This window comes from Euwallacea fornicatus, chromosome 15 (genome assembly GCF_040115645.1).
Source record: "Euwallacea fornicatus isolate EFF26 chromosome 15, ASM4011564v1, whole genome shotgun sequence".
Classification (NCBI taxonomy): Eukaryota; Metazoa; Arthropoda; class Insecta; order Coleoptera; family Curculionidae; genus Euwallacea; species Euwallacea fornicatus.
Window position 1 is genome coordinate 2,234,537 of NC_089555.1, and position 21,721 is coordinate 2,256,257.

At 37.5% G+C, this 21,721-nt stretch overlaps 1 protein-coding gene across 3 annotated transcripts in view; it reads left to right on the forward strand.

Annotated features, from left to right (window-relative positions):
- Window positions 1-404: 404 nt before the first annotated feature.
- The window catches only part of LOC136343548 (O-acyltransferase like protein-like), a 50,189-nt gene continuing 28,872 nt past the window's right edge, over window positions 405-21,721 (forward strand). For 2 of the 3 annotated variants that reach the window (XM_066290328.1, XM_066290329.1), the window contains exon 1: window positions 17,993-18,240. The gene's annotated coding sequence lies outside the window, so the exon portion shown is untranslated. Of the gene's footprint in view, window positions 508-17,992; window positions 18,241-21,721 lie in introns of those variants that run through there. The other variant, XM_066290330.1, reaches the window with a different exon arrangement.

Here is a 21,721-nt window from a genome sequence, read left to right on the forward strand (position 1 = left end):
AGTGCACTCTTGAATCGCATAGTATTCTTATGGGATTCTGTTGTTTACTTAAGCTGCTTTTGTAGCCGTATCGTTGGTCAAAATCAAAAAAATAATAATAACACTTGAGTCGGTTATTGTGTAATCTGCAAAGAGCAAATGGACTAACTAGCAAGGAAGTATGTGTAATCAAAGAGCTGGGGAACATTAGTGTGTCTACAAAGCAACACCGTAATTTAGTGTGTAGTTACAAGCTCCCAGACTGACCTAGGTAACGAATTTCCTAATTCCCACACCACAAACATATTAACGCCTACCGTGTCAAATATTTTAGCGTCCTGGTGTTTCAGGCGTAACCACTTAATTAGAGTGTCGTAGTTTAGAGCGGATTTACCCCCCGGTGTGTGAATTTCATTATAACTTGTACGGCGATCAAACTACATTAAAGTTCGCTCGAACGGTTGCCGAAATATTGATAGGAATTAAATCGAGGCTGCCCACGTAACGTGACCGTACCTACATCAAAAGGTAAGAAATAGAGCCAATTTCGCTCTTATCTGTTCCTTTCCGGCTCAAAAATGGAGCACTGACTGTCGGGAAACAAAAACCGCGTTCAAAGCCACCGGGGTTATAATGATGAATAACTCCTGATGGAATGGGGCGTTTGCTAATGGATTTAATCGGGATTGTTGTTCCCCGGACTGAAAAGCCCCTTTGTCTATGGAGCGTGGCTTTCAATATTACACTTACATGAACAATAACAAGAAAGTGAAATTTATAGTTAGTTCTCAAGGAAATGGGAATTATTCCTGTGATTAATGCGAAAACTTTGACTAAGACACCTTGCTGAGAATGCCCAGCTACAAATGTTGCCAAACAGTTTATAGTGATTAGTTATGGATTAGCTCATTTCCGGCACCCGCCAATGTACCGTTTTTCTGCAGTTCAATGCGACGATTTATTTGTGAAATTTTAGGGTTTCCTGATGGTTAATCAATCTTCCCATTTCTTTCAGGGCACATTAACACTGGAGCTTCAAATTAAATCATAAATATAAATTCGCGTAATGTTCCTTGAAAACATGTTTTCTTGAAGTGACGTTGACAAAGCGTTCTAAATAAAATTCTATTGTGCGGTTTGGAGAGAGAAAGTGAGAGAGAAAAGGGCCAAACGGAGAAGAGAGGAAAAAGAGTTTTTATTTGTACGTTTTGCATAAATCAAGGCCGGAACTGGTAACAGTCAGGAACGATACGAATTTTATTAAAAATTAAATTGATTAATTTTATGGGGATTACATCGAAATGGTTGTTTCCAAACTGGCATGCAAGGGTCGCATTTTTATTGGCTCTGACTGAAATATGCCCTGTATCAACCCTCTTGTAATGGAATTTTCCATTGGTATCCTTAGCCTTATATTACCCCTTGAGTTAACAAATGGCACCGCCCTAGCGCGGCCAGTGAAAAACGCTATAAAAATTTTATTACCTGGAAGTTTTCATTGCAATTTTTGGATTAAATCACTGCCCCAGATCTTAACTCGACCCGGACTGTCCCGATTGAGAGCTGAAAGGCTTAGAAATGCAGTTTCAGGGACCTTCATTTGACCGACCATTGGTTAACAAATTCTTCGTTCCATTATCTGTGTTTGTCAGATTCTCCCTCTCCGCTGTACAACTCCTCCATACTGCAAATTAAACACGGCTTGAATTCTATATCGCATCTTCATAATGGCTCATTCAGTTACCATTTCCAAAGCTGTTTAAATATAAAGGCAAATTTACTTTTCACCGATAGCTATAAAGAACTTCATTTCCTCCAGGACTTAAATTTTTCATGAGACTTGGGTTAAATCCGTCGAAAAGGAAACTGAATCAACTAGATTCCAGTAATTTGCCGTCGGAAGGTTTAACGGGAATATGGCCAGAGGTATTTGAGTAAGATATTAAAAATCAACTAACCCGCTGATCTGTGGTATTGGCGCAATGGCGGATATATAGACGGGCGTATACAGGGGGTTCCCTTTACGAGCGTTTTAGAAAATTGCCGAGAGTCAAATTCCAGCAGTTCAAAAACCTTCTTCCCTACACGATCGATTTTTAGGATAATCAAGGATTCAAGGATAATCTTTGTTGTTTATAATAGTAAGATTAACACAAATGCTTTTCAAAATCGCATCAAAGAGGATGTACCGAGAGAGTGATCGGGAAGAAAGTTATCGTTTATCATCATTCTGGAGGGCAAGAACATTTGGAAACGCTGAAAATCCAAGTACGTCGCTGATTTTAAATCCAAAAAATTGAATTTGAGAAGAAATAAATTTCAATAATATGAGGCTTCCTAGAAACTGTGCTAAAAGAGTGACGCCATTTTAAATTGAAACGCACATTTGAAGAGTAGTATCAAGGGACCGTTTAATTGATACATTGAAATGGCAATCCTGTACCGCTCTTTTGTCTGCAAATTCTATGGCGAATGCGAGAAATCTACACCGAACCTACAAACGGTAAATTTTGCTGTACACAATAACTGAAAAACATTCTAAAGGATCTAACCTTCATAATTTAAACCTTTGTGGCAATTATGCTAGAGGAAGAACACTACTAATACACGGAATTAACGGACACATCTGAGCAATAATGTTCAAGGAAACGTCTAGTTGATAGAGAGAAAAGGCAACCATGCAACCATCTTTTGTCTACAGCTGATATGGCGAATGCGCCAAACTGATTCGTAACCTAAAAACGATAAATTTCACTCTGGGCAATAATTTATTAAAATTAACCAAAATTAAATTACCCCGAGGATTTTAAATTAATCCCCAGTCACTTTTCCTAAATTCCCGGAATCCAAGCAGGAACAAATGGATTAGGGAAGACAATGGTGTTAAGCATTACGATATAGGTATCATCATTAATATAATACGAATATTTAGCTTCACGTTTTCCACCGTTGCTGTCCGAGATAACCAACACAACATGCATTAATCACACCTAACTTTAATAGGGCTGTGTCGAGACGGAGACGTCATTATCACGTACTTGGGACTTGTTGGAAGATTTCAAATTAGTTTGGGTAAAAAATTGCTAATCCAGCAGTTTGCACAGTTCGGACGTTGTAAGCGAAAAGATAAAGTTTTTCGAACAATGCAGACAAATCTATTTCGATAACTTTGAATCCAAGAAAGTTTTCTCATTACGAATTCGGCGAAGAGTTGAAAATTCTAGGTAGTTTTTAAAAAGGTTTCAATTAAGCAATTAGCGTTACCGCCTGGAATATCTGGAAGCTCCAGGGAGCCTCCTGGAAAGTTCATTGTGACGAAATCATCATTTCATGGGCGTAACAAAACTATATTGAATCATGCGTCGAAAACATGTTGGAGCATTATAAATGACAAGCCTGGACTAATGCATCAGGCCGACACGTGTGCCTAATTTGCTTACGTGGTCTGTTAAATTTGAAGCATAATTTGTTACGAATTAAAACCCTGATTTATGCACAATAGGGACGTGAATAGAAAACTTCGGCCCAATTAAAAGCCAACTTGGTTTTTATGGAAAAATATTTCCTAACCCTCAACCCTGTTCCAGAAGTCGCTACATTGAGCATAAAAGAGAGACAGTCTTGAATAGCAAGAACGACGCAGAATGGATACAACATTCACTTCAAAATGTAAGTAGGTACAATCCGGCATGTACGAAAGTTCGCCCATAAACCACTTTTATTTCACGCTTATTTAAAAGTTGGAACTAGGTAAAAATAGGAACTGTGTTCGCTGTTTTGCCGACATGTTTGCGCCCTGCGAGGCCTGATTTAAAGTTACTGCGAGCGCACTACATCATTTCCAGATTAATCTGCTGTGCGATTTGAATGCCTGCTACATATATTTATTAATGGTCATGTGATAAAAAAATGCACGAGAGTCGTAAACTTTCTTCATTTAGAAACGGAGGTGCAAACACGTGGAATAAATGGAAACTTGATTCGGAACCGCGAATCCAATCAATTATGTGGTAACCGGAATGAAATTAGCTTTCAGAGGCATTGACCGTGAATAAAGGGGTTCGATTTTAATCGGAGTTGAACCTTTCTGCGTTTGTAGCTGTACCTCGCGCCAATGATTAAAGTTGGATTTTCGACCGACCTTTTAAAAGAACGTGGATATGGCCGATTAAACAACCCATCAATGGAGCAATTTCCAACGTTAAATGATTTTTGTTGATAGCGGCTTATTGCTTTAGATCCATATCCGAGAGCGAGCACAAACTGCATTGTGCAGTGCATTTAACCTTAATGGCAAATATTGACTTTTCGGCCTGTGTAATTTCAGCTTCGAAGCGCTACATCAATTCGTGTGTTTTGAACAGCTGATGCAACAAAAAGTTTAACACCGAAATTCAATAATTAATCTTTCGCGCAGGACTCTTTTCCAAATCGCTTTTTAGTTCGCCCAATTGTCCAGAATATACTATGTCGTTGGTCAAGTTCGAACGTTGATCGGGCAAGCAAAAATGCCGCATTTACGCAAGGCGGGTGAATAGTTTGTTTTATTTATTACAACACAAAAACATACTCATCCGTTCTAGACAAAAACGAAGCTCTAGACCACAATGAAACTCTGAAGGATACTGAGTCCTTGAAACACGCCACAGATATCGAAGGACCTGCAGTTCTACAAGAACCTGCAAACATACTATAGCCCAACAAAAAATTAAAACGTTCAAAACCAGGTGTTCATGACGATGGCAACATTGATGGTTTTGACGTTAACTACGGTGCGAACCTGAACAATAATACATTTTTAATATCTTCTAATTGCTTTGCCAGTCGAGCATTAACGGATCAAATGAAGATAATCTAGAAGGAACCCTCCCGGGACTAGAATACCCGCTGCACGTCATCAGAATTACTCCATTGAATCCATCTTTAAAGAAGGAGCTTTCGTGGAGAGAAGTGGAGGAGGTGGTAAACTTTCCACAAATAAACGCCATGTGGTTATCAATAGTGCGTGTCAAGCTATAAACCCAACACGTTGAAATCAATGCAAAACCTTTGTATATGATTTTCTTACACGTCTATCGCTTCCTTGTAAATTGCATAAAAATCCAGAGCGATGATGGATGTGAATTTTCAAACTTAAAATGAAACGAATTTAAGCACTTCTTGTGGCTTAAATTTTAATTTATTTTTTTTCGAATTCACCTAACATGGAGAATTTAATCAAAAGCACCAGAGAGATTTATCTGGGGAGAGTTGAACAATAAACAAGAAAAAATGATAAATATTCAAACCAGCATATGGCCCCAGGGAACTAAAATAAAAACATTTCAACATTGGGCTGGATCTTTAAGCGAGATAAAACGAACGTTATAAGGCATTTCCAGCGGCCGCCCGGGGCACCTGTGGAAATATAACGGGGGGCATCCCGCCACGCACGTCCCTAAAGTGGGTACTTTGAATTCCTCTCTCTCCTGATAACGGTTTTATGATTCCTTATATACCGATCGCGGGCTGGGAGCAGTTTTTTAAATACCGCAATATGCCCAATGTTCTCTCCAAACCGGTTCCCCCAAAGTGAAGGCCGAATTAAGCTCGTAAAACTGCCGTGTTTGGTTAACCGGTGAAAAACTAGTTTCCAAGTACTCCCATTAAGAGTATGTCGGGGCGGTTAAGCTCGTGTCCTAGATAAAGTTACGTGAAAACTTCAACGGTAAATATCATCCCCCAAAAACGTATAATGTGAAGGGGGCATTTATTAAAACTTTCCAAGGCGTAATCCGCCTTGCTTGGGCGATATTGATGTTGTTCCCGTATAGAGGGTTGTTTCATGTAACGGCTGCTCTTAGAAGCAAACATTCTCCACGATCACTTAATAATGAAGCAATATTTCGCCTATTGCCTAACATTAAATAAGGGTTATACAGCATCAGGGGGATTAATGAGGAATCTGCAGGACATAAAGTCTTTATTCCCGCTGGCCATTTAAGTTAAACTGCTACCATGGCAACCGCGCGCCCATCAGAGTGCGAAACAATCTGATCTCAGGCGGCCTTGGCTGTTGCGTTGCTTGAAGCGCAGCCACGACTGGACCAACTCAAGTTTACTTTCAAAAGTTTTTGACGTACAGCTCTTTTGGGCCTTATATGTATGCGGGATATGTTTTGTTTTTTTTTTAACTAATATTAGTGCGATTTTAAGAATTTAATAAACACAATTTCAGGATTAAGTTGCCTTCCTTCCAGATTAACACTGCCTACAGAAATGTGCAGAAACAAATGAAAGGGATAGTGCTTAATAAGCAAGTTCAAACGTTGATTAACTAGAGAATTGATTTGTTTCGAGCAAAGTACAAAATAGGCTTAATTCGCCCAAATTTTTAATCGTAGACACATAGAGAGGTACGGTTTCGGCTCCCACCAACGGTATTTGAAATCAATAATAAAACACGTGGTTGATCATTACCCTCGTTCGGACAGCCTTAATTTTTATTTAAGTGTTATGCGCGCCGCCCCTAGAAATTCGTCACAATTCAAAATGAAGGAATTTTAACAGCGGTCTTTGTTTATTGTGTCGCATAGTGCAAGTCAGACAAAGACGGACATTTTGCGCGTTCCGAATAGGAATATTTGTCATCTAAAAGCTATTTTTCAGTAACATTAATTTCTAAAATATTCAATTCTCCGGGTGTACAGCATTTCTCAAAAGAATAAGTTTCTGATAACTGTCGTATATTTCGAGTTTTTCACAGCATCACTTTTTCCTTCAAACCTCAACACTGAACAGATGCATAGAGAGGATTTTTCTTGGATATTACTCCAATTTTCAGTTAAAGCGCTTCAATATTTTTTTTTGTTATCGAGAGAGGATTTTTCCCGCTATAAATTCAATCGCCCAAAGTAATTCGTGCCGAGAGGTGAAAGAAGAAAATAATCGACGGCGCCGATATCTCCAGCAGATAAATAAAAATATATTGCCCTTTAATGGCAAGATATACGTTTGAAAGGCTAATGCGAGGTCCTTTAAAAACCTTGGTTCATGAAAAATGGGGCCGTGTCGAACGACGAAGTGGTACGCGAAAGAAAAACGACCATTAAAATTGCAGAAAGCGCGAGAAAAGGGGAAAATTTAATCTTTCGGGTTTTAATAAACGGCATCGCTTTTTATATTTTTCAGAATTAAATCTAAAATTGAATCTCCATTATAATGATTCCGATAGAATGCGGTCTACGCTGATTAAATACAGCAATCTTTCCTATGGTTATTTGACAGGGGAAGGGGGGATGAATCCTTCGATCCTTCCGGCTCTCAATCGTCATGAACCAGTCAAAATGAATTAAAGACCACTGGTTATTATACTTGCAGTTTAGTACCTCGTTGGACAGGGACTAATGAGGGCATGTTCTCTTTATGGATGAGTTAAAATGTCGACTTAGCCACAATAATACACGTATTCGATCATGGAGACGTAAAGGTGGATGATATTTACCGTCAAATATGAGAGAAACTGCCTATTTCGGACGAGGCTCTATTATGGTCTGGTGAGGAATTTCTTTAACAATTCGCATCGCTTTACATATCTTTTGAGGTGGAATTGTTAACGGTCGTCGGTATTTAGATGACATTGTAGAACCTTAAATCATCCCATTATTTGCAGAAGAAGGTCCAAACTTTGCTCTCAAATAAGATAATGCGAGACCCCCACATCACTCAATTAGTAAGGCAATACCCACAGGAGCACAATATTGATGTTTTTTAGTAGCCAGCCAATTTCCCACACGCGAACCCCATCGAACATCTTTGAGATGTTCTTCAGAGAATGTTGAGAGATCGTTCAAATGCCGAAAATTTGGACGATGTGGCCGAAATGTTCCAGTAGCATGGAACAACATTCCAAGGGAAATAATAGAAAACCAATCAATTCTGCCCAGATTGTATCGAGAAGTTCGACTAGCCCGAGGCAGACACACCCGTTATTAATTTTCTTAATTAATTGCATTTATTAAGTTTGTTTCAACAATACAATTTGGTCAAATATTATATATTTGCAGCAATTTTTTAATGTGTTTATCGTTCTCTGCTCAATTTTTAAAAACTCAATGCAATCCCGATGGTTTCCTAAATAACACAAAATTTGAAAAATATGTAAAAAATTGTAAAATTAATTTTATGGACGTTTATGGAAGTGGTCCTCAGTTCGTTTTGTTTAGTTTATTTGTTCGTATTTCTGCGACAACGTAACCCGAAATACTTATTAAGGTATTTCTACTCATCCACTCCTTGATGTGTCGTTCTTCACGCCCTCGGCATTCCCCCAACCACCACATTCGATTTATTAGGCAGATAAATATAGGTTATATTGGGCACATCCGCAATAATTTGATCAACGGATATAAAGGGCGACAAAGGTAACCCTCATTATTTAATCCGCAGACACCGACTAGAAAGCATTACACCGTATTTACGTTGCTAAAGGAACATAATACTCACCTAAGGCGCAAAATAATCTCAGATTGCCTATTTCCTTGAGGTTCGTGAGGAGAATTCGATGTGTGTGTCCCGTATCTTCCACTTTTTACTTGAATGCAGTAACGATAAACCGAACACCAGGCCTCATGTTTTATTTAGATTTCCCACCAGAGTTGCAAAGGTGAATTACATTTATTGGCTTTCAGCTATACATTTCTTTCGGCGTAACTAAAGTCGGGATTTTATAGTTTCCCTGATTTCCGTAAAAAAATCTAATTCATCTAGAATATGTGAAATTGAATGGGGTTCGTTTACAAATAGCAGTGCCAATTTCGTTGCAAAGGAGAGGTAAAACGGCAAACAAGTGGGAGTTCCAATATGGTCCGAATTTTACTTTAACGGCGATTGCTGTCGACTTTGGAAAACGGGACACGGTCACAGATTGTCGATTCACCTGCGTTTCGTGAGGGAATTTCCAAGCAAATTCCATCAGAAGAACCGGATTTTCCCTGGAAGTTTGGGAAAAGCCTGAACGATTTCGCTCAATGCCGATATTGTAATATTGAGGGGATAAATACGGATCGTAATGCTTACGCATTGCCTGCATCGACGGCAAACTTTAGACAAAAGCCCCCAAAGGCAATACACATAGGCGTTTGGTAATGAAATTGTTTGTCGATACACCGCAACTGCTTAAACCTTATCGATGTCAATAATTATCGATTCCGACCAGTTTACCTGCGGTAATCCCGGAAAATTCGCCATTTGCTGTAACGCTAATAGAATCCTGTTTGTTGGCAGTTTATTGAATGCCTTGGTGGGATATTCTCGCATCAAGCAAATGGGTTCTGAAAGCACTCGATGCAGTATGGCTTTAGCAGCCCCCCAAGGAGACAGGCAAATATTTACCTTTCCCATACCTAGTGACTTAAGTTAAATTTCACTAAAAGCCATTTAGCTAAGGAGTTATTTTTGCTTGAAGGCTTTATGTCACAATTTATCCCAGTTTCCTCCCGTAAAACAAACACAAAATTCGATATTTGTCGCTGGAGTTGGTATTTTCCTGCGAAAGCTCAACTCAATGGGATAAATGGGGCGTCAAGAGTTGATGGCCTGCTTCTTCGTGTGTTCGCCAATATCGGCAAAGACACGGCTTTTTGCGGAATTGAACATTTAAAAATGCCACGGGGTCGAGATAGATGGATTTACTCCACAGGTGAACTGCAACAAATGCCATGTTAGCCGAAAAGATTACGCGGATAAACTAGTGGTTGTTGATTGTGTATTTACTCGGGCGAATTTCGTATTCTTGGAGGGAACCGGTGCTGGTCCATTTTTCTGGAATAAATGGCGAATTGATGGGAGGTTCATTTTTGGAATAACTGTTGCGTTCGTGGCAAAATTTCGATAAGGACATTTCTTGAATCCACCTCTCCCGGTAATCCGTTCCAATATCGAGTGGCCGTTTCTGGAACTCAACCCTTCGGAAACGATAAAGATACGAGGTAAGTTAAATTGGGGTGAAGTTGAGCAATTTGGAGTTCAAGAACGTCCCATTGCAAAAACTGAAAAATTCCGGCGGCTATCATCCTCCATTTGCAAGCACAGTTTTACGCATCTTCTTAAGTTCTTCATTGTCCTTAAAACGTCCCTTATTCTTGACAATGCTCCTTTGAAGCTCATTAGCACTTGTGCCCCGACATTGGAAAATGAGGCATCGTCTAGTTCCTCACAAACAATAATCAAGCAGTGAACGATCCAGTGACTCGCAGGCCCTGCATACTTCAATGTGTACTTCGTAAAAACCTTTAATTATATTGAGCAGTTCATGAGATTGTGCTTCATGCCACTTAACATTCTTAGAAGTTTTGATGTGCATTTTCCTGGTTGTGCAGTTCCTCGATTCTACATATTCAAAAGCTGTTGAGGAAATTTACATGCGCCTTTCTTAGGCTTGTCGCAATTCGCTAAGTGTAAAAACGTGTTCCGTTAAAAGATAGTGGAAAATCTCGCAGTCCATTTACACCTGTACTCGTCCTAAGAGCATCCGATGTAACAAAAATTGCGATTTTATGTAGCGTGCAACCGAGCAAACTGAATTTCCAGGCGGAATCAGCATAAACGAGATATTTTGCATCTCTCAGTAACATTTCCATTCCGGGTTCTTCGCCGTTTAGGTCGGACTGCACGGAGGCCCGACTATGTTTTATATGTGAGCACCAGAATTTTGTTCGTCCCGAAGATTTATCCTTAAGAAGATAAGTGACAAAGGACGTGCAGTATATTTTCGCAGAAAGCACGTTCAAGCCGCGGCCTGGTTATCAAATAGTTAGACGAAGAAGAAACCGTGACAAAGCTGCGTTCATTGTGCCAGTTCCATCTTCAAAACCACTTGAATAGCTAGCTACGTTGTCAGCACTTTTAAGGCTATTGGGAAAGATTGATTCGATAACCGGGCTCTCGAGCCAACGTCGAAAGTCTTGAACTATATTCAAGATAAGAGGGACAGTCTCACCTTCCTTAATGGCCTCGTCTCTGCGTACGATCCTCTTCCTTTCAATAAAGAATTTAGTTTTTAAGGCCGTATTTGCTTTGTGGAAAATGGTGCGTCTGAGCAGAAGTTGGGAAACTATCTTAATAAAGGTGGTCATGAAGAGAATCTATAAAGTTCCGATACGTGATGGTGCCAACGAAGCCGATCTCGACCCGAAACAAAACAGGGTATATTTTATTGAGAGGTCTCGGCCGTATTAGCAATAAAAATGTTTCACTGGAGAACATAATTCCCCATTTTCTGCTTTCGAGGCACTCCATTATGTAGATTTTTTTCTACCTGTACTGCGGTTTCGGATATTGTTTTCCTAACGGCCATCGCATCCGGATAGCGAATACATCCACCAGCCGTTTATCTCGGAAAGGCTTTATGCGCCTTCGGGGAAAATGGAAATCCCATTAACCGTTTTGCAAGTCTTGAACATATTTAACAATCATCTTGCCTTGGATTAGCAACAGTTGCAGACGAATGGGAAACATCAAGTGCAACGTTAAGAAAAATAATTAATTATTTAGGGAGATGCGCCGGAAATTAATGGAGGGCAAATAAGAAGCCTCGTCCGTAAATTAGGCGTAAAGTAACACGCTCCAAGATTTGAACCCTTAATGAAGAGTAATTGAAGCGCATTTTGAGCTGAATGAACCCCTGATGGTATTCTCTATGGATGGCGATGTTTGAAATCAATTTAGTCACGTTTTTAGCGAATCCGCTATGAATAATATACTTTAATAAACATTCTCGTAATTCATCTGAACACATTGTTGAACTCTACAAACAACTAGTCAATATTTTATGGCTTGAAAAAGGGACAAATGAAAAATAAATGTTATATCCATATGAATAAACACCCGCGTAAAATATTGTTCAATTATGTTTTCATATCCATTCATTTTTATTTTGTATTTGTTGAAATATATCAGTATTGTATAAAAGCCCATCATCAATTACATTCAATTTACACGCATATTAATTTTAATGTTCCAAACTCCACACGTAAAATCCAATAACGTTATCTTGAAAACAACTATATCCTTGAAACGATAAAATTGCGATTTTTTACGGTTCAAAGCAATTGTTTACATTGTCGATGTACTGTACCAATCGGGCCCCAAGTTGAATTTAGTTATGGATGTCCTCAGGTGCTGCTACGCGATTGGCCAGAAGTGGATTTCATTCCCCGACAATTGGGCCACTAATCAACTCACCCGATAAGCCCGCATGGCATCTTGAAATTGTTTTTATTGAGGTAATATAGACACTAATTACTTGACCGATTTTTACCAACTCGGTCGAATTACTTATTTTTAAGATCTTTTGCAAACAAAAAGTTAGGAAAGCCCTCCAGAATGTAAGTTGACTAAATAATGGACAGATAGAGCACGAGAGTAAAATTAATACGCGATAAAGGAATTTTATATCTAAGGTTTCGTTGAGTTGCAGGCACAGGAATTTAATTTGCTAAGCAATACCAGAGATATTAAAGATATCGTATTTTCAGCAAATTTTGTTCAAATATTTACCGGACTTGATGAATTCGGCAATAATAAATCAGCCGTTTGTTAATTTTTAGCTAGCAACAATGCTTTCCATTACAGTTGATTTCTATCAGCACTCGATTAGTGTTTACTGCGTGGAGTGTCTGACACTTGACCTAATTACAATAAACCCGGTTAAATAGGCAAAAACCGGGCTTCCCCATTATAACGTATTCAATACCAGTAAAAAAGTGTTTTCACGGCACGCGAATATTTTGTACTGAATAAATAAAATATTCGATGCACGCCATTAGAGACATAGTAAAAAATTGCACGTATTTGTCCTCACGCAACCTGAAAGCAGCTTTTTGGTAGAGAGCCTCTAAGACAAAATCCCCGCTTAATCTTGAAATACCTTAGAAGACGGTTTCATCCTCCCTTATCGGCAAACTCGAGTTTTAATATCCAGAAGAGAGGCTTAAATAAATTCAAGGCTTCCCAATATACGAAACAGAATCCGGAAAAGGAGCCATAATAATATTCCGCACCCCATACTAAGTTTAAACATCGCCGGACTTAAATTTCGCTTTGTTCAGCATAAGCGGTTGAAATCTCGGCTGAAAATAATACTTTTTGCCCAATCAGATCTTATTTGAGTCTTCCAAATCGTTTTAAGGGCTCTTCTTAGTGCACTTGAAAGTTTTCGTGACGGAGCCTCTTACGTTTCTTATTAACTAAACGCTGACAAAGCGCCACGGCCCAGTTTTAATATCATAGAGGGTAGCACGACTTCGAAACGGATTTTCATTTTAAAAACGTTCTAATTACATTATCCTTATAAAATAAAAGATAATTGGATGTGCTTGCAACTATGATAAGCGGCAACATAGCGCTTCGCATTTTTTTGTTACTTGGACAAATCCAATGCGCTATAATCTGTCAGCGCAACGTTGCCAGATATTCTCCTTGCTCCGGCGTTCTTAACTAAAACGAGTTAATGTACCAAGGCGTATGGCAATTCGTTGCAAAACTGTGATTTCAATTATTAGACTCATCATAGGTTATCCGTGAGTCGGTAATTAAATCCCTATTTTTCATTATTTCAGTGTCTCCCTCATATTCCCAAGAGCATGGTAGTTTTGGAACGTGCCCTCACGTGCGGAACATTTTCAGTTTTTATCTGGCGAGCTGAAAGCGCTGAAACGCTGTTTATTTCGTAAAATTTCCGGGAAATAATAATATTTCCTTTGAATTTAGCTATTTTCAATCGGTTTGGGACATGCAAGAGCTATTTCGCTTCATAGCAGTAAAATTTTATTATTTTGGCTGTATCAGTAGAGATTTGTTCATTAGCAAAATTAGCGATTCATGTCGATGCTTTTTCTTGACAAAATGATAGCTGCGTGCGTCAGCACTCATTCAAAAACTGTCCGAAATTTCACTTCTGTTTGCATTAGATCGTAACGTATGATTTGGGCCGACAGTTGGAAATTATATGAATTTTACATTGTGCCGGTGTAATATGGAGCCGTATGATTTATTTATACGCAGGTAGACTAAACACGCAAAATTGGCAGTGTTGTTTCTTAATGCTCGCTGAAGTTATGGGGTTGTTGCATAATTAAAGGGCTCTCTTTTGAACCCAGTGCCGAGGGAAGTTTAACACAAATTAGGCCCACTCGTTGGAAGTTCAGATAGAAGAAGTTGGCGGTTTTGCAATCTTGGCAAAAGGGTCCCGTTTAGAGGTTTAATAAATTATCTAAAGCAACAGCTACAGTAATTCATAATTGAGGCGCTAGAGCCACCATACAATTTAAATGCGTATAAGTTATTCACATGAGTGCTAGATGGCCTCAAATGAATAATTTAGAAATAGCTATAGTTAGTTCAGGTTAGTGCAGATTACTGCAGGTTATTTCACGAACTGGTCTTGAGGCGAACGCAAAGAAGACTTTTGAGCAAATTCCTAAGGGAAAACGCTTGTAATAGGAGAGAATAAGATTTATGAATGCATAATGTAGGATATTCGAAACTTTGAATAAAAGCTCACGAAATTTGAGACGCCTCCGTTTGCGAGGAATAAAACTGCTTCATGTAGGTTTTCCTTGTTTGAATTTAAACATCAGATGCGACGATTTTCTCTAGATTTTCACTTCTCTTTGAGGCAACTCGGATTTCTGAAAAGTCGACAGATAAATCCAGAAATTCCGGAAAATTTTCTCGATGTTGAAACTCTCTATTAGGAGCCAGTGGCGCAGAATTTCGAAGGACATACATAGGTTATTCAAATTTAAATCATTTTTCACAGAATTGCTACCGCTTTGTGTCTACATTGATCATTTTTAAAATATCTCGTCTATTTTTTATGTTTAAGAATACGATTCCTTGGAAGGCCGGAAAAATCACAGCTGTTCTAAGAGCGAGAAAAACGAAATTACTAGGCTTAAACCCGCTAGGAAAAACAACTCGATTTTCCTTTAAAATTATGTTGAACTTGATATTTAATTAAAATGTGAATTGCTGCAAATTTTTCGAGATTTTCATTCCTTGACCTCCCAGGGGATCCATCAAGTCTAGTACCCTCAAAATAAACGCACAAAATGGCGTCCCACTAGTTTGATATTGCCACATTTCAAGCTTCATGTCCACTAATACCTATGTGTAGATCTGTTTTCAACAATGATATTTCCAGCATGAACATTGATGAGTCAGTGACGTAACTTTATACGAAAACCCTAGATTTTATGACCAAAACGTTTAATTTGAATGTAAGCTGCTGCGATTTCGTTAAGCTTTTAACTCCTTTCTATCACCAGTTTGGGAATTTTTTGAGAAACTTGAAACGAATTCCACACTTTCCGTATCTCCAATAGGTGGAAATATATAGGGGGTTTCTAAAAGCTCTATATAAAATTGTACCACAGATTTCTCAAATGAAAACATGAAGATTTATCCTAATTTTTTTTAGACTAAAAGCGGACGGTTTTCAAAATACAGGACGTCAAATTAAAAATGAAAAAATGAAAAAATGAATTATTATTTTGTTTATAATCTGAACAAAATGTCGCACCGGTGGTTTTTTCGGGGTTATAAATCGAATCAGTTTACGTTTTAAATGCACATTGTAGGGAGCGCTATCAGCGCTAGATGAACTCTCTTTAAATGGGTGTAACTTTTTTATCACCCAATATAAAATTTATTTTTGATTAAATTAGTGCTTTGTTACATATTTTATTAAAAAAAGTGTCTTGGCGCCGGTTCCTACAGGTGATCCTTCTTGAGCTATTTGACGTTTAAATTTCGCTTTGATTCTTGAAGGATAACGTTAAAGTACATATTTATTCGTACAGTATAGCAAAATCAATAATAATACAAAAATTGATATATTCAAATAAGAACATGAAGATTGAGAGAATGATAAGAATTGACGATTAACTGAATGTTTTGATTTTTTTCGTTTCAAGTGTGTAATATGTATTTTTACGTTAGTTTTCAAAATATGCAGCGAACTTTAAAATTCAAATACTACAACAACGAATGCCCGTGGTTGCTTGTACTGAGAAACCTTTTTTCATAATATATGTAGAAAAACTAAAATTTAGCTACAAAAAACTTTTAAACAGGTCGATAAAAAAGTTATGTCTCTTTAAAGAGGGTTCACCTAGCGCTGACAGCGTCTTCTACAATGTGCAACGAAAATGTGAACGGAATCTCGTTTGTTGCACCGAAAAATTCCCCGATGCGACATTTTGCTCAGATAGTAGCATTACACACCAAGTAATGAATTTTTTTCCTTTTTTTAATCTTCAATTTGACGTCCTGTATCTTGAAAACCGTCCACTTTTGGAGTAAAATAAATTAGATTAAATCGTCATGTTTTCGCCTAATAAATCTGTAGTAAATTTTTATGAAAACCTTTTAGAGGTCCGCTGTATAAATTTAAATATTATTTTGTGTTGTGCATCAGTACAGTGATTCAACAGATAAGCAGTATGTTCGCAAAAAACGACTGCGAAGTTGTTTGGACGTTCGGAAGCACTTACATTTCCAGCTTAGGAAGCTTTGATAAATTTTTCCAAATTAGCTACGCTTTACTGTCAAGATAGCTACGAGATGTCTCACATCTGGTCGATTTGGGAAAGTTAATCAGAATTTTTGCCTATTTTAACTCTCTTAATGCCTAAATTACGCAATTTAACCGATATATGTACATAGCGCATTTATTTTATGATTCGATAGTTGTGATCTACAGGGTGTTTCCTAACTACGTGTAAAAAATTTAAAGGCGTAATCCTCGACTGATTTTGAGTCAAAAATGTCTAATAAACATATGTAAGCAAATGCATTGTTTCCAAGATACAGGGTGTTGAAATGTGACAAGGAAAAGAGATTTTATTTCCAAAATGACTCAATTTGGGTGTTTGAATTTTAGAAAAGACAATCTTTTGGGGGAATGCTTTAATGATTAATTATAAGAATTGCTGAAAATGACCACCATTACTTCATAAGAGATCCTGTATCAGAAAGACGTTGAAAGAGGTTTTTAAAGGTTCGGTGGTTGGGAGCTTGGTGGTTTGGAAACCTTTCCATGTAAATGCGCCTCGCTGCCAAACACTTACCATCAGCAAGGCCGTGAACAAAAACCATATTGGCCATTTCTTGATTAGTGTAATTAGGCATTTGAAAAATTTTCAAAACTGAGGTATAATCTGATTTTTGGGACACAGAACTAAATTCTTTCACTTTAGAGAGTAAAACACCAAAATAACACTGACTATCTTGTTTATAGCAGTGGAAGTAGCAAAAAAAACTAACAATAAACAAGTTAGAAAATACCACCAAACCTTTAGAAACCTTTAAAGCCTTTTTCAACGTCTTTCAGTCAACACCCTGTATCTTGGAACCAAGGCATTTGCGGACATATGTTTATTAAACATTTTTGACTCAAAATCAGTCGAGGATTACGCCTTTAAATTTTTTACACGTAGTTAGGAAACACCCTGTATAATTTCGCGTTATTTTAACAACTCTTAGAAAATTTATGATCAGATACATTCTAGCATTGAGACACCCTGTATTATTCCGCGTATCTTTATGTGTCCTTAAACCAGTGAACTGCACGCTCGCAAAAAGAATTGTACAGGTATTTCGACGTGTCAATGTCATTATATTGTTTGCATTGTTCATGCTGTGAATAAAATGTTATTTTTATTAATAAGATTTCAGTAAAAAACACTTTTTTCTTTATTGCGACAATTTACTCTTACTTAATACAACGTGATACAGTGCAGTAACTAATGGACCATCTACGTGTTCTAGGGATCCTCTTTAATAATAGATTAAATGTTGCGTGAGCATTTAGATATCATGTATGTATGGCGTCACGAAATACCACGAACTAGGAAAGATGGTCCACATAACTGTCGTACCTATGCCAAAAAAACATTGGAGTGTAGGATTTTTTCATGCTTTTGTACCGATACGGTTTCGTAAAAAAATCAGTCCACTGTGAGCACGATGACAAAGAAAACATTCGTAATCTGATTCTATTAATCGAGATATCGCGTATTCTTTTGTTTCAAAGATTCTTGACATACGTCACTGCTGCAGGTGACATTTAGCGAGTGATCCCGGCTGCTGTTCAACACTCATTTAGTGTCGTGAGTGGTAGCGACTGAAGGAAAGAGCTCTTTCGTTTTGTGGAAAAAGAGGATGGGAGTACCACGTGAAAGGATGGCGAAGTTGGTTCGGTTTGGAGTACGAACAAACGTAAGTTGACTTTTGATATGAATTTCGATGGTCGTCGACCGTTCATTGACGACGTACGATCTTGGAGACCGACAAGTTTGAATACTCGCGCTTAAACTGATACTGGATATGACACACAAATATTAAAAGTTTGGAATGGGATGCAGTCCATGACAAAAGCGAAAAGTATCTTCTGTCTATCTAAAAGTGAAAGTTATCTTGTCCCATCTCGCTGGGCCCTAGTGGGCTCCACATGCCCATGCCGCCAGACGCTTTTGCACTGTGTATATCAAATAGGATAGGATACAATGAAAATGACCACACAATAACGTAAATGGCTCATAGTGCGGATGTTATAAAATTATCTATTTAATATATATACATAATATATTAACATATTATTTCGCTTTAACAATACTACGTACTATAAAAACATATTACAGTTCTATAAAAAAATACAAAGCTTTTATTTAAATTATTTTATTACAATAAATCGTTATCTACGCTATTTTAAAACTCACAGTAGTAATTTTCGTCATTATAATTATTATTATTCATTATCTTAAACGCATAATTAATTGATCTAAGGCGACATTCAGAGGCGGCGCATTTATGTAAGATCTTTCCAATTTTTCTCTATGTTCACAACACGATATTCGCTCATTAACTGTGAAATTTTCAAAAAACTGATTGCAATGTTCCTCGACTTGTTTCAAATTAAAATTAAAATTTCTTTTGCTGACATATTGTTCCATCGCTGTCCGCATTAGTTCTATTGGATTAAGATCTGGATGGTTTGGGGGCAACCTTAATATTGTATGTAATTTTTCTGAAAAAAGTTTATCAACTTTATAAATTTCGTAACGAGGTTTACGAAATTTGATCACATTATACAGTTCAATTTTCTTCATTTTGTCATCACAAGAAATATTTCTCTCTTGCAACCATTTCAACTTTCCGTGAACTCATAGTTGAAACTTTGTTAAATTGAACATTATGGTATGGGGCGTTATTGATGACAAGGACACTCTTTGGAGGCAGATTAGGGGTAAGCTTTTCTCCCAGCCATTTTGAATATTTATTACAGTTCATGTCGTCATGATAATCTCCTGATTTCTGATTGGAGCTAAATTTTAAATATGCATTTGGCGCAAAACCATTTTCACCTCCCACGTTAACAATAATTAATCGTTGCCCTTTAGAAATTGGTTTATGTAGGCTTTTATTAGAATTATCGCTTCAGGCTTTGCAGTGAGTATGGGAAAAATGTACATAGATTTTGTTCATATAAATAATAGGATGGTTCGCTCTACGATACTGAGTTATATTTCCCAAATAATCAAATATCATAGATGGAATGTCTGGCTTTTCCATTAATAACTTTCTGTTACTTTTCGTTTTTCGCCATCTAAACCCCGCAGACCACATAATTTTCCTTAAACTTTCGTAACATCCCAAATAATTGTAATCTTCTTTAAACTTAATAGATATGGCTCAACTTTGAAACTCTTTTTTCTTGTAAGTAGATATAAGTATAATGAGTCTACCTGGCGCACCGGTATCACAATCGTCTAGCGTCGATTTAGATGCCTTTTATTCTTTCATGTTGGGATTGAAAAAATATTCTCAATTTTTTATGCTTATCATTTATTGGGAAAACTTCTGAGTGGTTCGAGGACTCATATCAGTAGTCATAGCAACTCGTTCTGGAACCTCATTAGATGACTTTAGTGGTCCATTCTGGCCAGTTTCGGGTCTCATAAAATGCAACACGTTTTCAACATATTCGCAAGTTTACCCATGCAATATTTTATGTTGAATTTTGGATTAAAAAATACCTACATCACCCATTTTTCCGAAAGTTAGGAGCTCTGTAAATCCTCTCACGCATACACACAAAATAAATGAAGTAAAATTCTGCGCATATCTTTCGGAGTGTATCGCACCCTTCGAGCCGCAGTAAGCAGGTAAGCATCTGCTTGCTGCGCATCCAACACGCGCAAAGTTAACTTGAGCAAGCGACACCTTTCTACGTCAAAAGCCTTTGTTTACTCACGAAAAATCAGCAATTGCGTGCGCACACTTTTCACCACATATATAGTAACAATACGAGAGATTGACGTTACTATTTGCACTGTACAGAGTTATTCAAATTCAACGCTCATCATTGGGATCTCAGTAATCATAAGAGATGCGAAGTCGGTTAGATAGAGGCAAAGTTGCGCAATTTGGAGTTGAATAAACGGACTTTTCAAAGTTTGAAAAATTTCGATTAATGCCAGAGATATACGTAAAGAAACGAAATTTTGAAAAAACGTTTATTTTCTTTACTGACATTATTTGAAGGTATAGTTGCAAAAGATTGACACAACATAATTACCACGTTTTTTCCTTTACAAATTGATTATATCACATTTGAATTTCATGCAACCCTCATCCACTATAGTTTTTTTCCTGGGTGCCATCTTGGATTTTCACATTTTTAAATTCAGTTGTTTTTTTTGATTACGACGACGTATCACATGTTAAAATTCAGTAGTTCAGTTTAATCAAGGTATAAAAAAATATATTTTACTAAGAATGCATTGGAAAACTTCATTTTAATAAAATTATGTATCACACATAAATGTAGGTTTTTACTTCGTTAGGCTAAGGTTATAATTCAAATATAAGTTTATGAGGGTGGACGCGGCTTTGGTCTTCACTTCGAAATTAAATTGAATATCAATAGGAATCGGAGTTGGAATAGAATAGGAATTCCCCGTTTTCGGGAAAGTCTTAAATGCTAAACCCTGTGGCGGCGCACCATAGGCGTACCCTAGTTAGGAGTGCCATCGACATCACGTGCACTACCCGCCGCATTGAATCGTGGTGCCGAAGCTGATAAGAAGTCCTTCGTCGGCGGTAATTGCGTCTGCAATATCGGAGCCGACAAAGTCTTCTGCGGGGAAATCCCGTGCCGACAAAGTAACTCGGTGGGAATTCTCACGCACCACCCAAAGTCTACCATGGACGTGCCAAAAGGGTACATCATCTCCTTAACAATAACTTAACCCTAACTCTATTTACAATCTACAACCGTTCCGATAGAGTCTCGACTTCATCAGAATACACAATGCAGCACAATTAAAAACTACGTACAGGGTGATTGATTTGACTACTGGATCTTACGTAAATATTTTGTGAAATTTATTTACTTAAAAATGAACTTAAAAAATATAAATAAATAAAAATTTATGGAAATGACAGTTCAACAATCTCGAATAATTAACATATGAATTGTGTTTGTGTCATTAGGTGCTTTCAAAATATACTTGTTTTCCAAAGCCCTTTTAGTAAAAATGATTTTTTTTAATATTTTGATCAAAGTGAAATACAGAACTTTAACATGTGATACATCAGTAATCAGGAAAAATAACTGAATTTGAAAATGTAAAAATTCAAGATGACGCCCATAAAAAAAAAAGTTGATGATTGCGGGAAGTCTAAACGGTAGATATGA